Source organism: Pristiophorus japonicus, chromosome 6 (genome assembly GCF_044704955.1).
Source record: "Pristiophorus japonicus isolate sPriJap1 chromosome 6, sPriJap1.hap1, whole genome shotgun sequence".
NCBI classification, from domain to species: domain Eukaryota; kingdom Metazoa; phylum Chordata; class Chondrichthyes; family Pristiophoridae; genus Pristiophorus; species Pristiophorus japonicus.
Window position 1 is genome coordinate 258,766,022 of NC_091982.1, and position 27,121 is coordinate 258,793,142.

At 45.1% G+C, this 27,121-nt stretch overlaps 1 pseudogene; it reads right to left on the bottom strand.

The window, feature by feature from the left end:
* On the bottom strand, positions 1-26,848 carry LOC139266307 (EEF1A lysine methyltransferase 3-like; annotated as a pseudogene).
* Positions 26,849-27,121: the final 273 nt, after the last annotated feature.

Sequence of the window (27,121 nt, forward strand, 5' to 3'; positions counted from 1 at the left end):
CTATGTTATCAGCTGATCCCCAGAACTTGCACTTTTTTTGGTCACTTTATACACATTGACATCATTCTCTTCATTACTGTTAACTCGTTGACAATTAAAATGCTTAGGTAGAATGCCCCCGTAGAAATTGTTGATAGGAAAGTTCTGCCACATTTTGGGAGAGGTAAGTGATAGTTCTTTCACTGTTGAGATGTTGCAGAGTCTTTAATAGTAAGGGATAGATCTTTGAAAAATAGACAATTTCTCCACCCAGGATGAAGTCATAGTCGCTAGGAAACTGAACATGATCAAGACCCCAGGATAGGGCACGGATGTTTACGCAATTTCTACAAGATGTGGGGATGCTGGCAGTAACATTATGTTCTATTTGCTTAAAAAATTTGGTTGGTCTGTAATTGTTACATCTCCTCCTGAAAAAAATAATGACGTATCCCATTTGGGTTTGTTCCACACAATTATCCAATTCTAAATCATGGTCACACAAAGCAAAAAAAAAACCCAATCATTTAAAGGAAATATTGAATGTATAGGTGAATACCATCTCAGGTATATGCTGGCCAATGCAGCTCGTAACTAAATCATTTTAGCCTTTTGCAGCTAGTTATTGGCCCACAGATCTTGTCACAGCCAGGTACTGACCTACAGATTCTGTTGCTGGCTGATATCCACCCACAAATCTTTTCACAGATGCATTGAAGAAGAATGCCTTGACATCACACGAGTATGTCCACTGTATACAGGCTGGCATACGTGGGCTTTTACAGAGAGGTTTAGTTTCCAAACCGTAAATTTAATTTGAAAAAAACTAATCTGGGAGAAACCCTAAGGTCAAGACTCAGTCTGTAATAGTGCTTATTTGAACATTTCCCATCTCATCTAAAGAGAATACTCGAGCACCAAGCACAAATTCCTTTTATTTGAGGATAAAATGGGTCAGCACACAAGTCCAGAATCTAACTATTTGAAAAAGTTCTGGTCTGTGGGCACTTCACAAGGTATAGTGTAATGATTCTATAGTACTGATCTCTGCCTCACAAGGCCTGCAAAGAACTATACAAATAGAAATTGCTACCATTGGCAGGGAAGAGCCATTTTATTTTACTCCACAAATCGCACAGATTTTTCTGAAGGTTTCTCCTTTTGGTCCTAACTGGCATTAGAGCAGATGTTAGGATATTGGACGTGTGGGATGCTTGAGCATTATTTTATCCAATCATTCTTATCAAGCAAAGAGAATAATCAGCAATCCACTGTGCGTAATAGATGGTCATAAATGTATAGTACATGTAAGATTATGACAAACATTATAGTGATGTGTAAACAATTGATCAAATATTCCCAACACTTTTAATTCGAGGACACTTAATGGACAATTGAAGAACTTTGTGTCCGATTTTCGGGCCCAATAGTTGATGCAAAGAATCTGGAAATAAATATAGTGATAGTATCCTATCCTAGACGTCTGCAGCATATTTTGAAATCAGGATACACAATAATTGTTACTAAAAGATGTTGGTAATGCCGACTGGTAAAGCCTTAAAAAGAAAGGGGAAAGAAAGAACTTGTATCTATATAGTATTTTAAACACACCCTCAGGACAATCCATGAAACACAGTCACTGTTGTTATGAAGCCAAATGTCAGGCAGTTAATTTGCACAACAGAAAAGTCCCACAAACAGCAAATGAATATTTGACCAGATAATTTGTTTATACAGGTGTTGGTTGAAGGAAGAATGTTGACCTGGGCACTAGGAGAATTCCTGGCTGTTCTTTGAATAGTGTCATATTAATATTGCACCAAACCTTTCTTTTATTCTATATTGGTGGACTTTCAGGTCTCGATTTTAACTGTGGGTCAGTTTTCGGTTGGTCAGCAATGCGAGTTGTTAAATCACCTACTGCTCCAGATGCAAAGTCAGTGGCAAGTATTGGAAAATCATGCAGTCTGGAGGTCATCCACCAACAACAAGCAAATGATGGAATAGGCTGCCTTGTCGGTCCATGGGGTTCTCGGGATTGGTGGGGAGAGTTTGTGGCAGTGGAGGCCTAAGATTTCCTTGTGGAGCCCAGAGGAGCATTCCTGTTCTTCCTGGGCCAACAAGAAAGTAAAAAAAAGTTTTAAACTTACCTTTTTATGCCACTTCTGGCCCCAATCCTCTTCATCACTGGATTTGCCTGATAAGAAACTCACTGCCCCTTCCCGCTCAGGCTACCCATTAAGAATTGCAGTCAGGCCCCAAAGATGCAAGTAATTTGGTCAATTTTAACTGGCCCACCCATCTGGTTTCCACTGAGCTGCTAGAGTTAAAATCAGTGTCTAATTGCACTGTCAACGTTTTATTGGATTTGTTGTGTATCTCTAAAGCATGCACTCCCATGTTCCGCCACTAAGGAGCTCATCCCCTGAAGTCCCGAGGGATCCCAGCATCCCTTGGGAGCACAGTATATAAGCCAGCCCCTAAGGCCTGTTCCTCACTCTGGAGTGTCTTATTAAAGACTGAGGCCACTGTTACTTTAACCTCCCTGTGTGCAGCCTCATCTGTGTTAGGAACACAATAACTGGCGACGAGAATACGAATCCAACGCAAAGATGCAGCAAACTGTGGGAATCCTGGAGAAGTTCTCGGAGGGTGAGGACTGGGAAGCCTATGTTGAATGGCTAGACCAGTACTTTGTAGCCAACGAGCTGGACGGAGAAGGAAGCGCTGCAAAAAGGAGAGCGGTCCTCCTCACAGTCTGCAGGGCACCGACCTACAGCCTCATGAAGAATCTTCTGGCTCCAGTGAAACCCACAGATAAGTCATATGAGGAGCTGTGTACACTGGTTTGGGAGCATCTTAACCCAAGGGAGAGCGTGCTGATGGCGAGGTATCGGTTCTACACGTGCCAGCGACATGAAGGTCAAGAAGTGGCGAGCTAAGTCGCCGAGCTAAGGCGACTTGCAGGACAATGTGAGTTTGATAGCTACCTGGAGCAAATGCTGAGAGACTTTTTTGTACTGGGCATTGGCCACGAGACCATCCTACGAAAACTTTTGACTGTAGGGACACCAACCCTCAGCAAGGCCATTGCGATAGCACTGGCGTTTATGTCCACCAGTGATAACACCAAACAAATCTCTCAGCATACAAGTGCTAGCAATGTTCATAAATTAACTGGAATTGTGTTTGCGAGCAGAAATGTACAGGGCAGAACCCACGAGTCTGCAACTGCCAACAGGCCTCAGGTGACTAAGATGACTCAGAGTCCCCAACAAAGGATGAATGCAAGGCAATTCACACATTGTTGGCGTTGTGGAGGCTTCCATTCAGCCTATTCATGCTGCTTCAAAGGGTATGTTTGCAAGAGCTGTGGAACAATGGGGCACCTCTAACGAGCTTGCAAATGAGCTGCAAGCTCTACAAAACCTGCTAACCACCACGTGGCAGAGGAAGATCAGTCCATGATGGATCAAAGCAATTTTGAGCCTCAGAGAGAGGAGGCAAATGCTGAAGTACACGGGGTGCACACATTTTCGACGAAATGTCCACCTATAATGCTAAATGTAAAATTGAATGGCTTACCCGTAGCCATGGAATTGGACACTGGCACTAGCCAATCCATCATGAGTAAAAAGATGTTTAAGAAACTGGTGCAACAAGGCATTCAGACCAGCCCTGAGCCCCATCCACACGAAACTGAGAACGTACACCAAAGAGCTTATCATGTCTGGGCAGTGCCATGGTCAAGGTCACCTATGAGGGCACGGTGCACAAACTGCTACTCTGGATTGTCCTGGGCGATGGCCCCACACTGCTTGGAAGGAGCTGGCTGGGCAAAATCCGCTGAAACTGGGATGACATCCGAGTGCTATCACATGTCGATGAGGCCTCATGTACCCAGGTTCTAAACAAATTTCCTTCCCTTTTTGAGCCAGGCATTGGAAACTTTTCCGGGGTGAAGGTGCGGATCCGCTTGGTTCCAGAGGCATGACCCATTCACCACAAGGCGCGAGCGGTACCTCACATGATGAGGGAGAGAGTGGAAATCGAGCTGGACAGGCTGCAACGCGAGAGCATCATCTTTCCAGTGGAATTCAGTGAGTGGGCCAGCCCGATTGTTCCAGTACTCAAAAGTGATGGCACGGCCAGGATTTGTGGCGACTATAAAGTAATGATTAATCGTTTTTCGCTGCAGGACCAATACCGCTACCGAAGACAGACGACCTATTTGCGACGCTGGCAGGAGGCAAGACATTCACTAAACTCGACCTGACTTCGGCCTACATGACGCAGGAGCTGGAGGAGTCTTCAAAGGGCCTCACCTGCATCAACACGCACAAGGGACTGTTCATCTACAACAGATGCCCGTTTGGATTTCGGTCGGCTGCAGCGATCTTCAAGAGAAACATGGAGAGCCTACTCAAGTCGGTACCACACACGATGGTTTTTCAGGACGACATATTGCTCACTGGTCGAGACACCGCCAAGCACCTACAAAACCTGGAGGAGGTCCACAGTGACTGGATCGCGTAGGGCTGCGGCTGAAGAGGTCGAACAGCGTCTCCATGGCAACAGAAGTGGAGTTTTTGGGGAGAAAGATCGCGGTGGACGGCATTCGGCCCACAGACATAGACTATCAGGAACGCACCCAGGCCACAGAACGTCACAGAGCTGCGGTCGTTCCTGGGACTCCCCAACTATTTTGGAAACTTCCTACCGGGGTTAAGCATCCTTTTAGAGCCCCTACATGTGTTATTGCGCAAAGGTGAGAACTGGGTATGGGGAAAAATCCAAGTAATTGCTTTTGAGAAAGTCAGAAACATTTTATGCTCCAACAAGCTGCTTGTATTGTATAACCCGTGTAAAAGACTTGTGCTAGCATGTGACGCGTCACCATACGGAGTCGGGTGTATATTACAACAAGCTAACATTGCGGGGAAGTTGCAATCTGTCGCCTATGCTTCCAGGAACTTGTCTAAGGCCGAGAGGGCCTACAGCATGATTGAGAAAGAAGCATTAGCGTGTGTGTTCAGGGTAAAGAAATTGCATCAGTACCTGTTTGGCCTCAAATTTGAGCTGGAAACCGATCACAAGCCCCTCGTATCCCTGTTCGCTGAAAACAAGGGGATAAATACGAATGCCTCAGCCCGCATACAAAGGTGGGCACTCACGCTATCAGCGTATAATTATACCATCCACCACAGGCCAGGCACCAAGAACTGTGCGGATGCTCTCAGTTGGCTACCATTGCCTACCACGGGGGTGGAAATGGCGCAGCCTGCAAACTTGTTGATGGTGGCGCAGCCCGCAGACTTGTTGATGGTCATGGAAGCATTTGAAAATGATAAATCACCTGTCACGGCCCGCCAGATTAGGACTTGGACCAGCCAAGATCCTCTGCTGTCCCTAGTAAAAAAAAAACTGTGTACTGCATGGGAGCTGGGCCAGCATCCCTGTTGAAATGCAAGAGCCAATCAATCCATTCCAGCGGCGAAAGGACGAGCTGTCCATTCAGGCAGACTGCCTGTTGTGGGGTAACCGCGTAGTGCTACCAAAAAAGAGCAGGGAGACATTCATCTCGGATCTCCACAGCACACACCCAGGTATAGTAATGATGAAAGCGATAGCCAGATCCCACGTGTGGTCGCCTGGTATTGACTCTGACTTCGAGTCCTGTGTATGGCAATGCAGCGTGTGTGCTCAGTTGAGCAACGCACCCAGAGAGGCACCACTAAGTTTGTGGTCCTGGCCCTCCAGACCATGGTCGAGGATCCATATCGACTATGTGGGCCCGTTTCTCGGTAAAATGTTCCTGGTGGTGGTGGATGCTTTTTCAAAATGGATTGAATGTGAAATAATGTCGGGAAGCACCACCACCGCCACCATTGAAAGCCTGAGGGCCATGTTTGCCACCCACGGCCTGCCTGACATACTGGTCAGTGACAACGGGCCATGTTTCACCAGTGCTGAATTTAATTAATTCATGACCCGCAATGGGATCAAACATGTCACCTCGGCCCCATTTAAACCAGCCTCCAATGGGCAGGCAGAGCGGGCAGTACAAACCATCAAACAGAGTCTTAAATGAGTCACAGAAGGCTCACTCCAAACCCGCCTGTCCTGAGTACTGCTCAGCTACCGCACGAGACCCCACTCGCTCACAGGGGTGCCCCCGGCTGAGCTACTCATAAAGAGGACAGTTAAAACCAGACTCTCGTTGGTTCACCCCAACCTGCAAGATCAGGTAGAGAGCAGGCGGCAGCAACAAAATGTAAACGATGGTCGCGCCACTGTGTCACGGGAAATTGATCTGAATGACCCTGTGTATGTGCTAACCTATGGACATGGTCCCAAGTGGATCGCGGGCACGGTGATAGCTAAAGAAGGGAGTAGGGTGTTTGTAGTCAAACTAGACAATGGACAAATTTACAGAAAGCACCTGGACCAAACGAGGCTGCGGTTCACAGACTGCCCTGAACAACCCACAGCAGACACCACCTTTTTCGAGCCCACAACACACACTCAAAGGATCAACGACACCACCCCGGACCAGGAAATCGAACCCATCATGCCCAACAGCCCAGCAAGGCCAGGCTCACCCAGCAGCCCTGCAGGGCCAACAACACGCCAGCCCAGCGAGGGCACAGCCAACACACCAGAACAGACATTTGTACCGAGGCGGTCCACCAGGGAAAGAAAGGCTCCCGACCACCTCACCTTGTAAATAGTTTTCACTTTGACTTTGGGGGGGGGGTAGTGATGTTATATATCTGTAAAGCATGCACTCCCATGTTCCGCCACCAAGGAGCTCATCGCCTGAAGTCCCAAGGGATCCCAGCATCCCTTGGGAGCACTGTATATAGGCCGGCCCCTAAGGCCTGTTCCTCACTCTGGAGTACCTTATTAAAGACTGAGGTCACTGTTACTTTAATCTCCTTGTGTGCAGCCTCATCTGTGTTAGGAACACAATAAGATTGAAATGTGAATGGCATCATTTAACATGTATTCCCCTCTGAAATGCCCTCTATTTTGAGCTGGATGTAGGGATGTAGATTAAAATGGATGTTGTAATGCTATTGCCTCAATGCTGCTGTTAAAAAACTGCAGCAAGATTTTCCTCCCAAAAAATCGCCAGTTCCCTTTAAGGCCCATCAAGAGCCTGATCTGCCATATGTAAACACGGAAGCTTGGCTAACCCCATCAACAGATTTCTCCCAACATCCACCCCAAATAATTACTGCCACTATCTAAGATGTGGATACTACATTGAGGAGGCCATTTTGTGCACGGCTTCTGAAGGTTGATGCCAATCTGTTAAGTACTCGAGCTTCAGTCTGGACTTTTGCTCTTACTTTTAATCAGTTCTGCTCAAAGTACTGCTTTGCATTAGGGACCTGGATTGCTAAAAGCGAGTCTCTCTATCTTTTGCTATGGAGAGCAAGAGGCTGAGGACATGAAAGAGGCTAGACTGGAGGCAATTGGACTGAGGCATCGCAGAAGGCATCTCTTCCCTGCACAAACAGACACATTCACCAGGGTCTACTGGTCAACAAGGTCTTATTTAATATTTTATGACAATCACGGTCTCAGAAGGCTGTGCTTCCACTGGAAAAAGTTGGGGAGATATGCCAGCCGCTGGCTGAAGACTTGCTCACTTCCACCAGGAGAACAACAGTATTTATACCAGTCAAGGTCACCACTGTTTTGAATTTCTTTGCAACTGGATCCTTGCAGGCAGCAACAGATGATCTTGGTCACATTAATCAGGCAGCTGCTCACTACTGCATCCAGAAGGTCACTGGTGTTATATTCAGCAGAACTACACAAGTCATATCTTTCCCAATAGAACTAGACTAACAAAGAAAGTGAGCTATCCAATTCTAGAGACTGCCAGGGTTCTCAGTGTTGCAAGGAGAAATTAACAGAATGTATGAACGCCTGTATCGCAACTGTTTTATGAACAGGAAAAGAGCAATGTATCGGAATGATTGATTGGTGATCATGGCCATTCCCTACTTTCAAGTTTCCAGTAAATATTTGCAGGCAGAGGCATATAATAGATATGAGCTCCATGAGGTCCATGTCAAGTGCCGAAGAGCAAACCATAGTAATTCTCAAGTCTCATTTCAGGCACCTGCATAAGCTGTTGGAGCCCTGTAATACTGCCTTGTAAGAGTCTCAGCAATCATTATAACATGTTGCATGAAGAATAAAGAAAGACCTCCTGCTTCTGGATGCTAAAGGTGATGATGATGAAGAGGGATTTGTTGTACCTCGCTACATGAGGAGGGTTCACATGAGGAGAGGACATGGAACAAGACAACCAACAGCCATAGCCAGAGAAAGGAGGGCACAACTGATAGTCCAGTACTTTCAAGAAAAGTTGATTCATCAAATATAGTCACCTCACACTTGCCTAGTCTCCTCCCACACTCTCACAGCCAAATACTTATGCCAGGTTTCTTAATAAGACAGAACGCTACATTTCCCGTCATCATCCAAACCCCCAAAAGTTGAAAACATATGCATGAATGTACTCAGAACTCTATGTGCATATGCCATATTTACTGTACAAAGCAACATTCACCAAAAAAGCGTCAAAAATGCAACTCATCCTACCTACAACTACTTCTAAACACAAGTCTACCTTTTGCATCAGCTTACTTATTGAGTGATCTTCTAATCTACGACTCTGATGAGGTGTTTCCTGAGTGATATGAGGTTGAGTGGCTAGGATGGTTTCCCTAGATCCTTGGAGGCCTGAAGTGATTCTTTTGTCAGGAAAGTTGCTCTCCCAGAGTGACGAGCTTTCAGCAGCCTTTCTGTTACAGTAGTAAGGAGTGCTGGGCCCATGTCTGAAGCCCCCTCATGCAGGCATTGGAGGGGCATAAAGGAAGCTTACTCAATGCCACTCTCCAGAGAGACAACATCATCTTACAACTAACGGGTGCTGGGCACAGGCTCAAAGGTGCTACTGGTAAGTGTCACAACAGACCAAATAGTCTCAACCAGCTCTTGGAAGTCCAATGTAAGTGTGGCGTTCAGGTTGAATCTCGGGGCATCTATATTGAAGTAGCAGTAATTGCCACTCCAAAAGCCACCCATGTCCTTTGAAACTGTTCCTTACATCTTGACTTTTCAGAAATCTTCCGAGCTATCCAGGGTGTTCAGCAAGTCATAGAAAACTTCCTGCAATATGTTGTAGATGTGTGCGCACTAGGTCTGTGCAGCAGAGCAGGTCTCCCGTCATTTTGGATAACCCTTGCCACTGGACCAAGACCCAGCTCTGTCAAGCCCGTGTGGTGGCTGGTGTGCAACGGCCACCCCACGTTAAAAAAATCCACGCACAGGCATCTTCCACCCTTCAGGATGTAGTTCGGGATCTGGAATATTAGGTCCTTCATTGAAACACCTGTAAACTCATCCTTTTTTGGCATGGAAACAAGTCATCCTCGCTTTGAGGGACTGTCTATGATGATGATGTTAGTTAAGATAGTGCTTTAATGGGAATGAAAAATACGCGAGGTGTAAAATGGCAGCCATTTCATGCCTGGCGCTAAAAATTTTAATTACCTCCTTTTTTCAAAGAAGACAATTCCCAGCTATTAAAACAAAGGGGAAAATATACATTTGTTTCTTTTATTTAAAAAAATGTACTGCAGTCAAAGAAGGGGAGGAAAAGCTATCCTACATTGAAAGCATTCACCTTTACTCTTATCTTTTCCTTTAGCTGTGGCTCAGTGGGTAGCACTCTCGCCTCTGAGTCAGAAGGCTTGTGAATTCAAATCCCACTCCAGAGACTTGAGCACAGAATTTTAAGCTGACATTCCAGGGCAGTACTGAGGGAGTGCTATACTGTCGGAGGTGCTGTCTTTTGGATGAGATATCAAACCGAAGCCCGGTCTGCTCTCTCAGGTGGACATAAAAGATCCCATGGCACTATTTCAAAGAACAGCAAGGGTGTTATCCCTGGTGTCCTGGCCAATACTTATCCCTCAATCAACATCACTGAAAACAGATTATCTGCTCATTATAGCATCGCTGTTTGTTGGAGCTTGCAGTGTGCAAATTGGCTGCCGCGTTTCCTACATTACAACGGTGACTACACTTCAAAAGCACTTCATTGGCTGTAAAGCGCTTTGGGATGTCCTGAGGTTGTGTGGGCACTATATAAATGCAAGTCTTTTTTGTAATTGACTGTATGACAAGTGAATGATAATATTAAGGATACAGTACAGCTAAGTAATATAAACTATAAGATCTTTAACAGAACTAAAATGTACAATGGGCCAAATGATTGAATGATGCTGAAGGTTTGAGTGTATTTTTTAACCATAAAAAACTTCAAAATACTCATAGTCCCTACTCAATGTTCATCATTGCCCATTTTATCATTCACATTTGCAAAGTTCTGCTTCCGACACCTCTTGGCTTTGTGCGAACTTTTTAAACTTACCTAGTAGAAACATAGAAAATAGGAGCAGTAGTAGGCCAATCAGCCCTTTGAGCCTGCACCACCATTCGATATGATCATGGCTGATCTTCTATCTTAACACCATATTCTCGCTTTTCCCCCATACCCCTTGATGCCCTTTGTGTCTAGAAATCTATCTATCTCCTTCTTAAATATATTCAGTGACTTGGCCTCTACAGCCTTCTGTGGTAGAGAATTCCACAGGTTCACCACCTTCTGAGTGAAAAAATTTCTCCTCATCTCGGTCCTAAATTTCCTACCCCATATCCTGAAACTGTGACCCCTTGATCTAGACTTTCCAGCCAGGGGGAACATCCTCCCCGCATCCAGTCTATCCAACCCAGTCAGAATTTTATACGTTTCAATGAGATCCCCCCTCATTCGTCTAAATTCTAGTGAATACAGGCCTAGTCGACCCAATCTCTCCTCATACGACAGTCCTGCCATCCCAGGAATCAGTCTGATGAACCTTCGCTGCACTCCCTCTATGGCAAGTATATCCTTTCTTAGGTAAGGAGACCAAAACTGCACACAATACTCCAGGTGCGGTCTCACCAAGGTCCTGTATCACTGTAGTACGACATCCTTGCTCCTGTACTCAAATCCTCTTGCAATGAAGGCCAACATACCATTTGCCTTCCTAACTGCTTGATGCACCTGCGTGTTTGTGTTCAATGACTGGTGTACAAGGACACCCAGGCCCCTTTGGACATCAACATTTCCCAAGCTATCACCATTTAAATAATACTTTGTCTTTATGTTTTTCCTACCAAAGTGGATAACTTCACATTTATCCACGTTATGCTGCATCTGCCATGTGTTTGCCCACTCATTCAACCTATCTAAATTGCCTTGCAGCGTCTTTGCATCCTCTTCACAACTCACAATCCCACCTAGTTTTGTGTCATCAGCAAACTTGGAAATATTACATTTGGTTCCCTCATCCAAATCATTTATATATATTGTGAATAGCTGGGGCCCAAGCACTGATCCCTGTGATACCCCACTAGTCACTGCCCGCCACCCCGAAAAAGACCCGTTTATTCCTACTCTCCGTTTCCTGTCAGTTAACCAATTTTCAATTCATGCTAGTACATTACCCCCGATCCTATGTGCTCCAATTTTGCACACTAACCTCTTGTGGGACTTTATCAAAGGCCTTCTGAAAATCCAAATACACTATATCCACTGGTTCTCCCTTATCTATTCTATCAGTTATAACCTCAAAAAACTCCAGTAGGTGTGTCAAACATGATTTTCCTTTCATAAATCCATGTTGACTTTGTCTAATCCCATTGATATTATCTAAGTATCCTGTTATCACATCCTTTATAATACTCTAGCATTTTCCCTACTACTGAGGTTAGGCTAATCAGTTTGTAGTTCCCGGTTTTCTCTCTCCCTCCTTTTTTAAATAGTGGGATTACATTTTCCACCCTCTAATCTGGAGGAACTGTTCCATAATCTATAGAATTTTGGAAGATGACAACCAATGCATCCACTATTTCCATGGCTACCTCTTTTAGTATTCTGGGATGCAGACCATCAGGCCGTGGGAATTTATCAGCCTTCAGTCCCATTAGTTTCTCCAGCACTATTTTCTTATTAATAATCATCTCCTTTAATTTTTCTTGCTCACTAGGCCCTTGGTTCCCTAGCATTTCTGGGACGTTATTTGTGTCCTCTTCCATGAGGACAGAACTGAAGTATTTATTTAATTGTTCTGCCATTTCCTTGTTCCCCATTATAAATTCTCCTGTTTCTGTCTGTAACGGACCTACATTTGTCTTCACTAATCTGTTTCTTTTTACGTACTTGTAGAAACTTTTGCAGTCAGTTTTTATGTTCCTTGCAAGTTTACTATCATACTCTATTTTTCCCCTCTTAATCAATCTCTTCGTCCTTTTTTGCTGGATTCTAAACTGCTCCCAATCCTCAGGCTTGCTACTTTTTCTGACAACTTTGTATAACTCCTCTTTGGATCTAATACTATCCTTAATTTTTTTTGTTAGTCATGCTTGGACAACTCTTCTTTTTGTGTTTTTACACCAGAAAGGAATGTATAACTGTTGCAATTCATGCATTCGTTCCTTAAATGTTATCCATTGCCTATCCACCATCATGCCTTTTAATGAATCTTCCCAATCTATCATAGCCAATTCATTCCTCATACCTTCATAGTTTCCTTTGTTTTGATTTAGGACCCTAGTTTTGGATTGGACTACTTCACTTTCCATCTTAATAAAGAATTCAGTCATGTTATGGTCACTTTTCCCCAAAGGACCCCGCATAACAAGAATGTTAATTAACCCCTTCTCATTACACAATACCCAATCGAGGAAAACCTGTTCCTTGGTAGGCTCCTCAACATACTGGTCTAAAAAACCATCTTGTACACACTCCAGGAATTCATCTTTCACAGTATTATTACTAATTTGGTTTGACCAGTCTATATGTAGATTAAAGTCACCTACGATTACTGTAGTACTCTTGTTACATGCATCTCTAATTTCCTGGTTGATGCCGTCACCTACATTACCATTACTGTTTGGAGGCCTATGGACAACTCCCACCAATGTTTTCTGCCCCTTGGTGCTCCTTAGCTCTACCCAGACTGATTCTACATCTTGATTTTCTGAGCCAATATCCTTTCTCACTATTGTTCGGATTTCATCCTTTACTAACAATGCCACCCCACCCCCTCTTCCTTTTTGCCTGTCCTTCCTAAATATCGAATATCCTTGGATATTCAGTTCCCAACCCTGGTCACCCTGCAACCATGTCTCCGTAACAGCAACTATATGTATCCGTTTACATCTATTTGTGCTGTTAATTTGTCTACCTTATTACAGATGCTTCGTGCATTCAGATATAATGCTTTTAGATTTGTCTTTTTAACATTACTAGACATCTTCACATTATTTTGTACTATAGCCCTATTTGTCTTACCACTATTTTTTTTTAACCTGGACCCTATTTGTTAGTGCACTCTTTTGTTTGTATGCTCTGTCCCTTCCTGACATAATCTGGTTATCCTTACCACAATCATTTTCCTGCATTGCTTCCCTTTCTTTTCTCTTGAGCATTCTAGATTTCTCTCCACTGCGACTGTCCTCCACCCCAGCCCCTTATTTAGTTTAAAGCCCTGTCCATCTCCCTAGTTATTCGGTTCGCTAGAACTCTGGTCCCAGCATAGTTCAGGTGTAGTCCGTCCCCACGGAACAGTTCTCTCTTTCCCGAGTATTGATGCCAGTGCCCCACAAATTGAAACCCACTTCTCCCACACCAACCTCTGAGCCATGCAGTCATCTCCCTGATTCTATTGACCCGATGTCAATTTGCTCGTGGCTCAGGTAATAATGCAGAGATTATTGCTTTTGTGGTTCCACTTTTCAATTTAGTCCCTAGTTGTTCAAACTCTCTCAGCAGAACCTCTTTCTTAGTCCTACCTATGTAATTGGTAACTACGTGTACCATGACAACTGGATCCTCCCCCTCCCACTCCAAGTTCTTCTCCAGCCCGTAGGCGATGCCGTTTACCCTGGCACCAAGTAGGCAACACAGCCTTCGGGATGCACGCACTCGGCTGCAGAGAACCCATCTATCCCCCTAACTATGCTGTCCCCAACTACAACCACCTGCCTCATTACTCCCCCCACTTGAATGGCTTTCTGCACCACGGTGCCTTGGTCAGTCTGCTCGTCCACTCCGCAGTCTGCACACTTGTCCACAAGGGTTGCAAGAACCTCAAATCTATTGGACAAGTGCAGGGACTGGGGCTCCTGCAATACTACCTCCTGGATCCCCGTACCTGCTTCACTCACAGTCACACCCTCCTGTCCCTGACCACGTGTCAATTCTAAAGTATTTAATCTAGATGGTGTGGCTGCCTCCTGGAGCAAAAGGTCCAGGTAACTTTCTCCCTCCCTGATGTCTCGCAATGTCTGCAGCTCGGACTCCAGCTCCTCAACTCGGAACCGAAGTTCGTTGAGTCGCAGACACTTACCTCAGATGTAGTTGTCCTGGACCAAAGCGTCCAGAAGCTCCCACATATTGCAGCAGCAACACATCTCCTGTTTTCCCATTATTTAATTTAATTAATTAGTTTCGCGTTAATCAAGTATTTACCCTATATTAGTTAAACAAATAAAGGTTAGTTTTTAGAATTTAATTATATATGCTATATGTTATTTTAAAAGAAAAACTTAGCCCACAATCACTACCAATCACTTAACTGCCTTACCTGTGATGTCAAACAGCAGAGTTCTCCTCACCCGGAGCCATGCGATTTCCAGGGAGAGGCAAAAAAAGATAAAAACCCAGGCCAATTCGGGAAAAAATCTGGAAAAATTCCTCTCCGACCCAACCAGGCGATCGAAACTAGTCCAGGAGATAACACTGGCCATATGCTGTGGTCTGCTGTGGTTTTTATCCCCACTCTCGGGCCTCGGTCTGTTCCTGCTCAGGTACGCTGCCGCTCTGCGATAAAAGTTAGGAAAAACTTTCGATAAAATTAATTCTCTTTGTTTTGTCGCATCTGCAACAGATTGCTAAGATTGCCACTGTTCCAGTGCCTGCACCCAGTTCAATCAACTTCATGTCAGTAAAGATTCTCCTCTTTTTTTCAAACTACTGACAAAGAGCAAGACCCTGAAAAATAAGTCCATGTTAGAATTAATTATGAAGCTGGAGTGAAGCACTGCAGAGCCAACACGTGTCACAGAGAGGTGGGAGGTGAGACATGGGTTCAGCCCCTCCCTGCAAGCAGGAAGAATTGGTTGAATTAGTTGTTATTAAGAATCTGTCTCATATCTCCGACAGTATTAGCAGGTTGAGAGTAGCAACCTTAATTGGTCCATTGCCCACAGAGGAAAAATAAATGGAATAAATAGGCCTTAGGTGGCTCTGTCCTCTGCACCCCACCCTTTTGGTAATTCTTTGTAACTAATTAAATCGTTGGTTAGTGTTGGAATCTGGAGTATCGGGACTTGTTAGTTGGTCCGATTACATTTCCTACTCGTCCGGAGCCAGCAGCAACACTGGCAGAAAGCCTGGCTGTGAGCAAGTTGCAGAGTTTCCCCCACAATTGTGTGTCAGTTTCCACAAATGCAATAGAATCAGCCCTAAAATGTAAATGGACAGACTGTAAATGTGTTGTTGCTCCAACACATTAAAGAGACACTTTCATTTACAGAAGTTCTCCATTGCAAAGGGGTACGTATCACTATACTCCACATTTAGAATGCATTTCTACATATTTCAATGTACTTTCTCAAATTCTTGCTTTCTAAACATAGAAACATAAAAAATGGGTGCAGGAGTAGGCCATTCGGCCCTTCGAGCCTGCACCACTATTCAATAAGATCATGGCTGATCATTCACCTCAGTACCCCTTTCCTGCTTTCTCTCCATACCTCTTGATCCCTTTAGCCATAAGGGCCATATCTAACTCCCTCTTGAATATATCCAACGAACTGGCATCAACAACTCTCTGTGGCAGGGAATTCCACAGGTTAACAACTCTCTGAGTGAAGAAGTTTCTCCTCATCTCAGTCCTAAATGGCTTACCCCTTATCCTTAGACTGTGTCCCCTGGTTCTGGACTTCCCCAAGATCGGGAACATTCTTCCTGCATCTACCCTGTCCAGTCCTGTCAGAATTTTATATGTTTCTATGAGATCCCCTCTCATCCTTCTAAACTCCAGTGAATATAGGCCTAGTCGATCCAGTCTCTCCTAGCATGTCAGTCCTGCCATCCCGGGAATCAGACTGGTGAACCTTCGCTGCACTCCCTCAATAGCAAGAACATCCTTCCTCAGATTAGGAGACCAAAACTGAACACAATGTTCCAGGTGAGGCCTCACCAAGGCCCTATACAACTGCAGTAAGACCTCCCTGCTCCTATACTCAAATCCCCTAGCTATGAAGGTCAACATACTATTGGCCTTCTTCACCGCCTGTTGTACCTGCATGCCAACTTTCAATGGCTGATGTACCATGAAACCCAGGTCTCGTTGCACCTTCCCTTTTCCTAATCTGCCGCCATTCAGATAATATTCTGCCTTCGTGTTTTTGCCACCAAAGTGGATAACCTCACATTTATCCACATGTTTCTGCATCTGCCATGCATTTGCCCACTCACCAAACATGTCCAAGTCACCCTGCAGCCTCTTAGCTCACACCACCACCCAGCTTAGTGTCAACTGCAAACTTGGAGATATTACACCTAATTCCTTCATCGAAATCATTGATGTATTTTGTAAAGAGCTGGGGTCTCTGCGCTGAGCCCTGCAGCACCCCACTAATCACTGCCTGCCATTCTGAAAAGGACCCATTTATCCTAACTCTCTGCTTCCTGTCTGCCAACCAATTCTCTAGCAATGTCAGTACATTACCCCCAATACCGTGTGCTTTAATTTTGCACACCAATCTCTTATGTGGGACCTTGTCAAAAACCTTTTGAAAGTCCAAATACACGACGTTCGTGGTCGAGGAGGTGGGAGTCCGGGGTCGGAGGCCTATAAAAAGGCCACGAGTTCAGCAGTCGGGAGTTTGTGGTTGAGGAGGCGTGGCTTGTGCAGCTGCAGGGAGAAGGCAAAAAAGTAGAAAGAAATCGATAGGTGACGTCACAGCCAAGGGGGTAAGTGATTGGCTGGTGATTGGTAAGTAGTTTTTCATTTTCTTTTCTTTATCAGTAAGTAACCTTTAGCATTGTTGTTGCCAAATTAAGTTAATCTAAAAGATTAAGTCATGGCAGGAGAGCTCGGACACATGTTATGCTCCTCCTGTACTATGTGGGAAGTCTGGGACACATCCAGTCTCCCTGACAACTACGTGTGCGGGAAGTCCATCCGCCTCCAGCTCCTGACGGACCGCATTGCGGAATTGGAGCTGCGGGTGGATTCACTCTGGAGCATGCACGATGCTGAGAATGATGTGAATAGCATGTTTAGCGAGTTGGTCTCACTGCAGGTAAAGGGTACACAGCCAGATATTAAATGGATGACCAACAGGAAGAGCAGTGCAAGGAAGGTAGTGCAGGGGTCCCCTGCGGTCATCTCCCTGCAAAACAGATACACCGCTTTGGGTACTGTTGAGGGGGAATGACTCATCAGGGGGGGGCAGCAGCAGCCAAGTTCATGGCACCGTGGGTGGCTCTGCTGCACAGGAGGGCAGGAAAAAGAGTGGAAGAGCGATAGTGATAGAGGATTTGATTGTAAGGGGAATAGATAAGCGTTTCTGCAGCCGCAACCGAGACTTCAGGATGGTATGTTGCCTCCCTGGTGCAAGGGTCAAGGATGTCTCGGAGCGGGTGCAGGACATTCTGAAAAGGGAGGGTGAACAGCCAGTTGTCGTGGTGCACATAGGTACCAAAGATATTGGTAAAAAATGGGATGAGGTCCTACGAAACAAATTTAGGGAGCTAGGAGCTAATTAAAAAGTAGGACCTCAAAAGTAGTAATCTCAGGATTGCTACCAGTGCCACGTGCTAGTCAGAGTAGGAATCGCAGGAGAGCCCAGATGAAAACGTGGCTTGAGGAGTCGTGCAAAAGGGAAGGATTCAAATTCCTGGGACATTGGAACCGGTTCTGGGGGAAGTGAGACCAGTACAAACCGGACAGTCTGCACCTAGGCAGGACTGGAACCAATGTCCTCGGGGGAGTGTTTGCTAGTGCTGTTGGGGAGGAGTTAAACTAACATGGCAGGGGAATGGGAACCTATGCAGGGAAATAAAATGGAGGCAGAAGCAAAAGATAGAAATGAGAATAGTAAAAGTGGAGGGCAGAGAAACCCAAGGCAAAAAACAAAAAGGGCCACATTACAGCAAAATTCTAAAGGGGCAAAGTGTGTTAAAAAGACAAGCCTGAAGGCTCTGTGCCTCAATGCGATGAGTATTCGGAATAAGGTGGACGAATTAACTGCGCAGACAGCAGTTAACAGATATGATGTAATTGGCATCACAGAGACATGGCTCCAGGGTGACCAAGGCTGTGACCTCAACATCCAGGGATATTCAACATTTAGGAAGGATAGGCAGAGAGGAAAATGAGGTGGGGTGGCGTTGCTGGTTAAAGAGTTAAATTAATGCAATAGTAAGGAGGGATATTAGCCTGGATGATGTAGAATCAGTATGGGTGGAGCTGCGGAATACCAAAGGGCAGAAAACACTAATGGGAGTTGTGTACAGACCACCAAACAGTAGTAGTGAGGTTGGGGACAGCATCAAACAAGAAATAAGGGATGTGTGCAATAAAGGTACAGCAGTTATCATGGGCGACTTTAATCTACACATTAATTGGGCTAACCTAACTGGTAGCAATGCGATGGAGGAGGATTTCCTGGAGTGTAAGAGGGACGGTTTTCCAGACCAATATGTCGATGAACCAACTAGAGAGCTGGCCATCCTAGACTGGGTGATGTGTAATGAGAAGGGACTAATTAGCAATCTTGTTGTACGAGGCCCCTTGGGGAAGAGTGACCATAATATGGTAGAATATTTTATTAAGATGGAGAGTGACACAGTTAATTCAGAAACTAGGGTCCTGAACTTAAGAAAAGGAAACTTCGACGTGTGAGGCGTGAATTGGCTAGAATAGACTGGCAAAGGATACTTAAAGGATTGACGGTGGATAAGCAATGGCAAACATTTAAATATCACATGGATGAACTTGTACATCCCTGTCTGGAGTAAAAATAAAATGGGGAAGGTGGCTCAACTGTGGCTAACAAGGGAAATTAAGGATAGTGTTAAAACCAAGGAAGAGGCATATAAATTGGCTTGAAAAAGTAACAAACCTGAGGACTGGGAGAAATTTAGAATTCAACAGAGGAGGACTAAAGGTTTAATTAAGAGAGGGAAAATAGTGTACGAGAGGAAGCTTTCAGGGAACATAAAAACTGATTGCAAAAGTTTCTATAAATATGTGAAGAGAAAAAGATTAGTGAAGAAAAATGTAGGTCCCTTGCAGTCGGAGTCAGGTGAATTTATAATGGGGAATAAAGAAATGGCAGACCAATTGAACAAATACTTTGGTTCTGTCTTCACGAAGGAAGGCACAAATAACCTTCTCGAAATAATAGGGGACAGTGGGTCTAGTGAGAAGGAGGAACTGAAGGATATCCTTATTAGGCGGGAAATTGTGTTAGAGAACTTGATGGGATTGAAGCCTGATAAATCCCCGGGGCCTGATAGTCTGCATCCCAGAGTACTTAAGGAAGTGGCCCTAGAAATAGTGGTTGCATTGGTGATCATTTTCCAGCAGTCTATTGAATCTGGATCAGTTCCTATGTAGTTAATGTAACTCCACTTTTTTTTAAAGTAGGGAGAGAGAAAACGGGTAATTATAGACCAGTTAGACTGACATCAGTAGAGGGGAAAATGTTGGAATCAATCATTAAGGATGAAATAGCAGCGCATTTGGAAAGCAGTGACAGGATCGGTCCAAGTCAGCATGGATTTATGAATGGGAAATCATGCTTGACGAATCTTCTGGAATTTTTTGAGGATGTAACTAGCAGAGTGGACAAGGGAGAACCAGTGGATGTGGTGTATTTCAAAAGGCTTTTGACAAGGTCCCATACAAGAGATTGGTGTGCAAATTCAAAGCGCATGATATTGGGGGTAATGTACTGACGTGGATAGAAAACTGGTTGGCAGACAGGAAGCAGAGAGTTGGGATAAACGGGTCCTTTTCAGAATGGCAGGCAGTGATGAGTGGAGTGCCGCAGGGCTCAGTGCTGGGACCCCAGCTCTTTACAAAATATATTAACGATTTGGATGAAGGAATTGAGTGTAATATCGCCAAGTTTGCAGATGATACTAAACTGGGTGGCGGTGTGAGCTGTGAGGGGAACACTATAAGGCTGCAGGGTGACTTGGACAGGTTAGATGAGTGGGCAAATGCATGGCAGATGCAGTATAATGTGGATAAATGTGAGGTTATCCACTTTGGACCGATCTTCCTCTGCCGCGTGGTGATTAGCAGGTTTTGCAGAGCTTGCAGCTCGTCTGCAAGCTCGTTGGAGGTGTCCCATTGTTCCACAGCTCTTGCAAACATACTCTTTGAAGCGGCATGAATATGCTCAATGGAAGCCTCCACAACACCAACAAGGTGTGAATTGCCTTGCATTCATTCTTTGTTGGGGACTCTGAGTTATCTGGGTCACCTGAGGCCTGCTGGCAGTTGCAGACTCGTGGGTTCTGCCCTGTACATTTCTGCTCGCAAACACAGTTTCAGTTAATTTATGAACATTGCTAGCACTTGTGTGCTGAGAGATTTGTTTGGTGTTATCACTGGTGGACATAAACGCCTGTGCTATCGCAATGGCCTTACTGAGGGTCGGTGTCTCTACAGTCAAAAGTTTTCGTAGGATGGTCTCGTGGCCAATGCCCAGTACAAAAAAGTCTCTGAGCATTTGCTCCAGGTAGCCATCAAACTCACATTGTCCTGCAAGTCGCCTTAGCTCGGCGACATAGCTCGCCACTTCCTGACATTCAGATCGCTGGCACGTGTAGAACCGATACCTCGCCATCAGCACGCTCTCCCTCAGGTTAAGATGCTCTCGAACCAGTGTACACAGCTCCTCATATGACTTATCTGTGGGTTTCACTGGAGCCAGAAGATTCTTCATGAGGCTGTAGGTCGGTGCCCTGCAGAAAATGAGGAGGAATGCTCTCCTTTTTGGAGCGCTTCATTCTCCGTCCAGCTTTTTGGCTACAAAGTACTGGTCTAGCCGTTCGACATAGGCTTCCCAGTCCTCACCCTCCGAGAGCTTCTCCAGGATGCCCACAGTTTGTTACATCTTTGCGTTGGATTCATATTCTCGTCGCCCGTTATTGTGTTTCTAACAAAGTTGAGGCTGCACACAGGGAGGTTAAAGTAACAGTGACCTCAGTCTTTAATAAGACACTGCATAATGAGGAACAGGCCTTAGGGGCCGGCTTATATACAGTGCTCCCAAGGGATGCTGGGATCCCTTGGGACTTCAGGGGATGAGCTCCCTGGTGGCGGAACATGGGAGTGCATGCTTTATAGATGCACAACAAATCTAATGAAACATTGACAGTGCAATTAGACACCGATTTTAACTCTAGCAGCTCAGTGGAAACCAGATGGGTGGCCAATTAAAATTGACCACCCATCTTTGACCACTTGCATCTTTGGGGCCTGGCTGCAATTCTTATTAGGTAGCCTGAGCGGGAAGGGGCAGTGAGTTTCTTGTCAGGAAAATCCAGTGATGAAGAGGATTGGGGCCAGAAGTGGCATAAAAAGATAAGTTTAAAACTTTTTTTACTTTCTTCTTGGCCCAGGAAGAACAGGAATGCTCCTCTGGGCTCCACAAGGAAAGCTTAGGCCTCCCCTGCCACAAACTCTCCCCACCAATCCCGGGAACCCCATGGACCGGCCAGGCAGCCTATTCCATCATTTGCCTGTTGTTGGTGGATGACCTCCAGACTGCATGATTTTCCAATACTTGCCACTGACTTTGCATCTGGAGCAGTAGGTGATTTAACAACTCGCATTGCTGCTGACTAACCGAAAACTGACCCACAGTTAAAATCGAGACCTGAAAGTCCACTAATATAGAATAAAAGAAAGGTTTGGTGCAATATTAATATGACACTATTCAAAGAACAGCCAGGAATTCTCCTAGTGCCCAGGTCAACATTCTTCCTTCAACCAACACCTGTATAAACAAATTATCTGGTCAAATATTCATTTGCTGTTTGTGGGACTTTTCTGTTGTGCAAATTGACTGCCTGACATTTGGCTTCATAACAACAGTGACTGTGTTTCATGGATTATCCTGAGGGTGTGTTTAAAATACTATATAGATACAAGTTCTTTCTTTCCCCTTTCTTCTTAAAGCTTTACCAGTCGGCATTACCAACATCTTTTAGTAACCATTACTGTGTATCCTGATTTCAAAATATGCTGCAGACGTCTGGGATAGGATACTATCACTATATTTATGTTTGGTGTTATCACTAGTGGACATAAACGCCTGTGCTATCGCAATGCCCTTACTGTGGGTCGGTGTCTCTACAGTCAAAAGTTTTCATAGGATGGTCTCGTGGCGAATGCCCAGTACAAAAAATCTCTGAGCATCTGCTCCAGGTAGCCATCAAACTCACATTGTCCTGCAAGTCGCCTTAGCTTGGCGATGTAGCTCGCCACTTCCTGACCTTCAGATCGCTGGCACGTGTAGAACCGATACCTCGCCATCAGCACACTCTCCCTCGCGTTAAGATGCTCTCGAACCAGTGTACACAGCTCCTCATACGACTTATCTGTGGGTTTCACCGGAGCCAGAAGATTCTTCATGAGGCTGTAGGTCGGTGCCCTGCAGACAGTGAGGACCGCTCTCCTTTTTGCAGTGCTTCCTTCTCCATCCAACTCATTGGCTACAAAGTACTCATCTAGCCGTTCAACATAGGCTTCCCAGTCCTCACCCTCCGAGAACTTCTCCAGATGCCCACAGTTTGCTGCATCTTTGCGTTGGATTCGTATTCTCGTCGCCAATTATTGTGTTCCTAACACAGATGAGGCTGCACACAGGGAGGTTAAAGTAACAGTGACCTCAGTCTTTAATAAGACACTCCAGAGTGTGGAACAAGCCTTAGGGGCCGGCTTATATACAGTACTCCGAAGGGATGCTGGGATCCCTTGGGACTTCAGCGGATGCGCTCCCTGGTGGCGGAACATGGGAGTGCATGCTTTACAGATACATAACAGAAGTCAGTTAGCTATACATTCTGCTACTTGTGCCCTGACTCCACATTCTCTGACATTCATTAGTCTATTACATGGTAACTTATCGAAGGCCTTTTGGAAATCTAGATAAATTACATCTACTGCATTACACTTGTCTACTCTCTCTGTTATCTCTTCAAAGAATTATATAGCGCTTTTAATGTCGTAAAATATCCCATGGCGCTTCACAGGAGCATTATAAAACAAAATTTGTCACCAAGCCACAGTTGACCAAAGCTTGGTCAACGAGGTAAGTTTTAAAGAGCATCTTAAAGGAGGAAAGAGGTGGAGAGGCGGAACGGTTTAGGAAGGGAATTCAAGAGCTTAGGACATGGGCAGCTGAATGCATGGGCACAAATGGTGGCGCGATGAAAGTCGGGGATGTTCAAGAGGCCAGAATTAGAGAAGCACAGACATCTCAGGGAGTTGTGGGGCTGGAGGAGATTACAGAGATAGGGAGGGGTGAGGCCATGGAGGGATTTGAAAATAAGGATGAAAATTTTAAAATCGAGGCGTTGCTTAACCAGGAGCCAATGTAGGTCAGCCAGCACAGATGTGACAAGTGAACGGGACTTGGTGCGAGTTACAGCGCGGGCAGTAATGTTTTATATGAGCTCAAGTTTACGAAGGGTAGACCATGGGTGACCGGCCAGGAGTGCATTAGAATAATTGAAACATTGCCCTAGTAGGGAACTAATAGTGTTGGATGTTCGCATACAAAAGAATTGGACAGTCCTGCTCCCTCGCCCCTGAAACATCACTCTGAAATCATCCACTAGGTGTATGGGAATGACCTGGGGGACTTCTTTATCTGAGTTATCCCGCCTGCCTCAAGTCAACACCTCACCTCAATGGCAAGCAGGAGGCCAGTTGAAGGGACACAGCGCAGCACAAACTTAAGGTTGAAAAGTACGAGAAATTGGCTTTGAAATTCCATGGGGATTCTCCTGGTCTCCCTTTGTAACTCCAGCAGGGATCTGGCAGAACCTCGCAAAAATGATGGAAACCTGATGTATCACAGATTATGCCAGTTTGCTGCTATATTTGGGCGGGGGGGGGGATCTGCTGCTCTTCTGACAGACTTATGAAGAAAGACTGAAAGAACCCCTGTGGAATCTCAGGGCCATTAAGAATTATGTTATGAAGTACTGAGGAAAGGAAAGACTGGAGTTTGGTTTGGTGGGCCATTTTATTTAATCTCCAATATTCACTTCCCTCCACTGGTAATTATCTGCCCATAGCTGCCGAACCCTGATTGACGGATGTCGTCATCTCAAGCCTCAAATTTTCCAACGCTCTCTTAGCTGTTCTCCTCACTTCTACATACAACTCATCTATAACACTCCACAGCCTGTGTCTTCATCTGCACAAAGGCCTGCACCTCCACCATTTCCATCCTTGACAATTTTCACTGGCTCCCCATCCTTCAATGAATTAATTTTAGGATTTCCAACACGTGCAAGTTTGATTCCCCAGAGTGAATGGCTACTACTTTCATTCTCATTTGTAGTAGGAAGTGCCAAGCTAGACACCTCTTCACATAGGGAAAAGACCAGAGGGAAAGTTGTCATAAGCCTCTGTTATCTGCGTCTAATTGCTGACTTGCAAAGTCAGATACATTTGCTGATTATAAAATAAGGCATTTTTGTCAAACACACCTTTTTACCATTATTCCCCTGTTCATCTTGGCAGTGGGGAGAGTGAGTGAAGTGATCTCAGATTAGCTAATTTCAGTAATTTAAGAAGGGACCTAACACAGGTAAATTGGAAAAGGCAATTGCAGGGTAAAGCAGTAATGGAGCAATGGAAGGCTTTCAGGCAACAGTTAGTTCAGGTACAACCTAGGCATATTCCATTGAAGGGAAAAGGTAGAGCATTCAAAGCTAATGCTTCCTGGATGATCAAGGAAATCAAAGTTTAAATAAAACAGAAAAGGGAAGCTTAAGACAAATGTCAGCAGCAAGATTCAGTTAATAACCGAGAAGATTATGGAAAGTACAGGAAGGAATTGAAAAAGTGAGAGGTTACAAGAAAAGATTAGCAGGCAACAATAAATTGAGCCCCAAACCATTCTATAAACATATACAGGCTAGAAATTCATTATAGCCAAGAAATGGGGTGTTTCGATTAAAAATGGTGAATTTGCGCCAGGTGAAAATCGTCTAGACTGCATGCAAAATTCGTCCTCATTCCTCATTAAAATGATTGGAGCCATAAATCTAGTCTAAAAATTCAAGCTCATTGGCGTTACACTGAAAAGATGGACCAATATCGAGTGTAGTCTAAACGCAAGTAATGATTACCACAAGCTTTTTTCAGTACTTAAAGGGAAGGTACATTGATGTTTGCAGCACCTCATTCTCAGCATTAGTGAGTGTACAGCTGCCTCAACAACCATAAGAAGATGGACTAGGAGAAGGAGCACTTATTTGCAATTCTGATGGCAGATTGCCGCCCCAAGGAGAGAGCCTGCAGATTTTCCCATGAAGCTTTGGAGGCATTGGTTTCAGTGGTGGAGAGAAGGCAGGTGGTCGTGTATCCCCCACCTGGCAGGAGGCCCTCGCCACAATTCTGCTGCACTATTTTGAGGATGATGGCACACCACATCATGGACAGCATTGTGGTCCCCAGGACCTACACACAGTGCAGGAATAACTTTAACAAGCACACATGGGTGGGCAGGGTGAATGAAGGCTTCAACAAATGTTACATACCACCATCTGTACCACACGCTTCTCACACTGCTCAATGCACCACACCCCCAGCACTCACCCACCAACAATTTCTACCTACCAAGACTCACACCCACATCTCACACCTTGCATACAATGACAGCTATTCAACTGTGGCAGGCACAAGGGTCAGTAGTTATTAGAATCCATGTGATATGTGTGATATGTTTATGCATAAATTTATCAAGAGTTTGGAATATTTTGTAGTCTCTCCCATTTCACCTTTGCGCCCAGGAGGACGCTGTGATATGGCACGACACAGGGATGGTATGATGGGGATGTAGTGAGCAACGGGGATCTGGAATTTCATTCATTCAAATCGGAGTCTGATGAGCTGGTCATGGACCGTTTGTCCGGAAGCCCAATTGTCCGACTACCTCTTCCCACCCTCCTGTTCCTCATCTTCTTTCTCCTCCCTCTGCGCACATGTCCCAGTCTTCCTCATTGCCCCTTCTCCCTCAGCTGTAAATCCTGGAGGGCAAGGTGTACGGCCAGTACAGCCCCCATGTTGCCTCTGCTCCCTCGGCCGTAGATCCTGGAGGGTGAGGTGGACTGCCAGTACAGCCCCCAAGGCTTTTAGCAAGTGTTTTAGGTTGAATCAAGAATACATTTTGCATTTTTCTCCTTGCCACAATACTCCTGATATCAAAAAACCTGCAAATCACTAAATAAAACCGTTGCAGTAGCAGGAACTAACACACAGGCACTAAAACTTCACTAACTTGCCAGTTGCGAGTGATTGGGGCTGATCCCTTTAAATAAGGTCCCTGGAGCCGGCTTCCTGATGCTGCACGACAGCTCTCCAGGTCGTTGTTAACTCCAGGCGATAAGATAAGTGGCAAGAAGCAATTTGGCAGATCAGGCATTGAGTGAGCATAACACACTCACTGACATCACGATCTCCATGGCGTTGAAGTCCCCGATGATTGCTGTTGCCAACAACGCTACCGTGGTCCGGATTTGGCGTGCAGCGCTGGATTCAAGAGGAGCTGTCGTTACAGTTTTCAACGCCGCATTAGTGTGACCTACTAGCGCTAATGGGCGGTGCTAAGGGGACAAATTTTACTCCCATAAAGTGTAAGTGGTTAACCAGGGAAAACGTTGAGTCTTTTAAGGACGAAAGGGAAATCTTCATGTAGAGGTAGAAGACATGGCGAAAGTATTAAATAAGTACTTTGC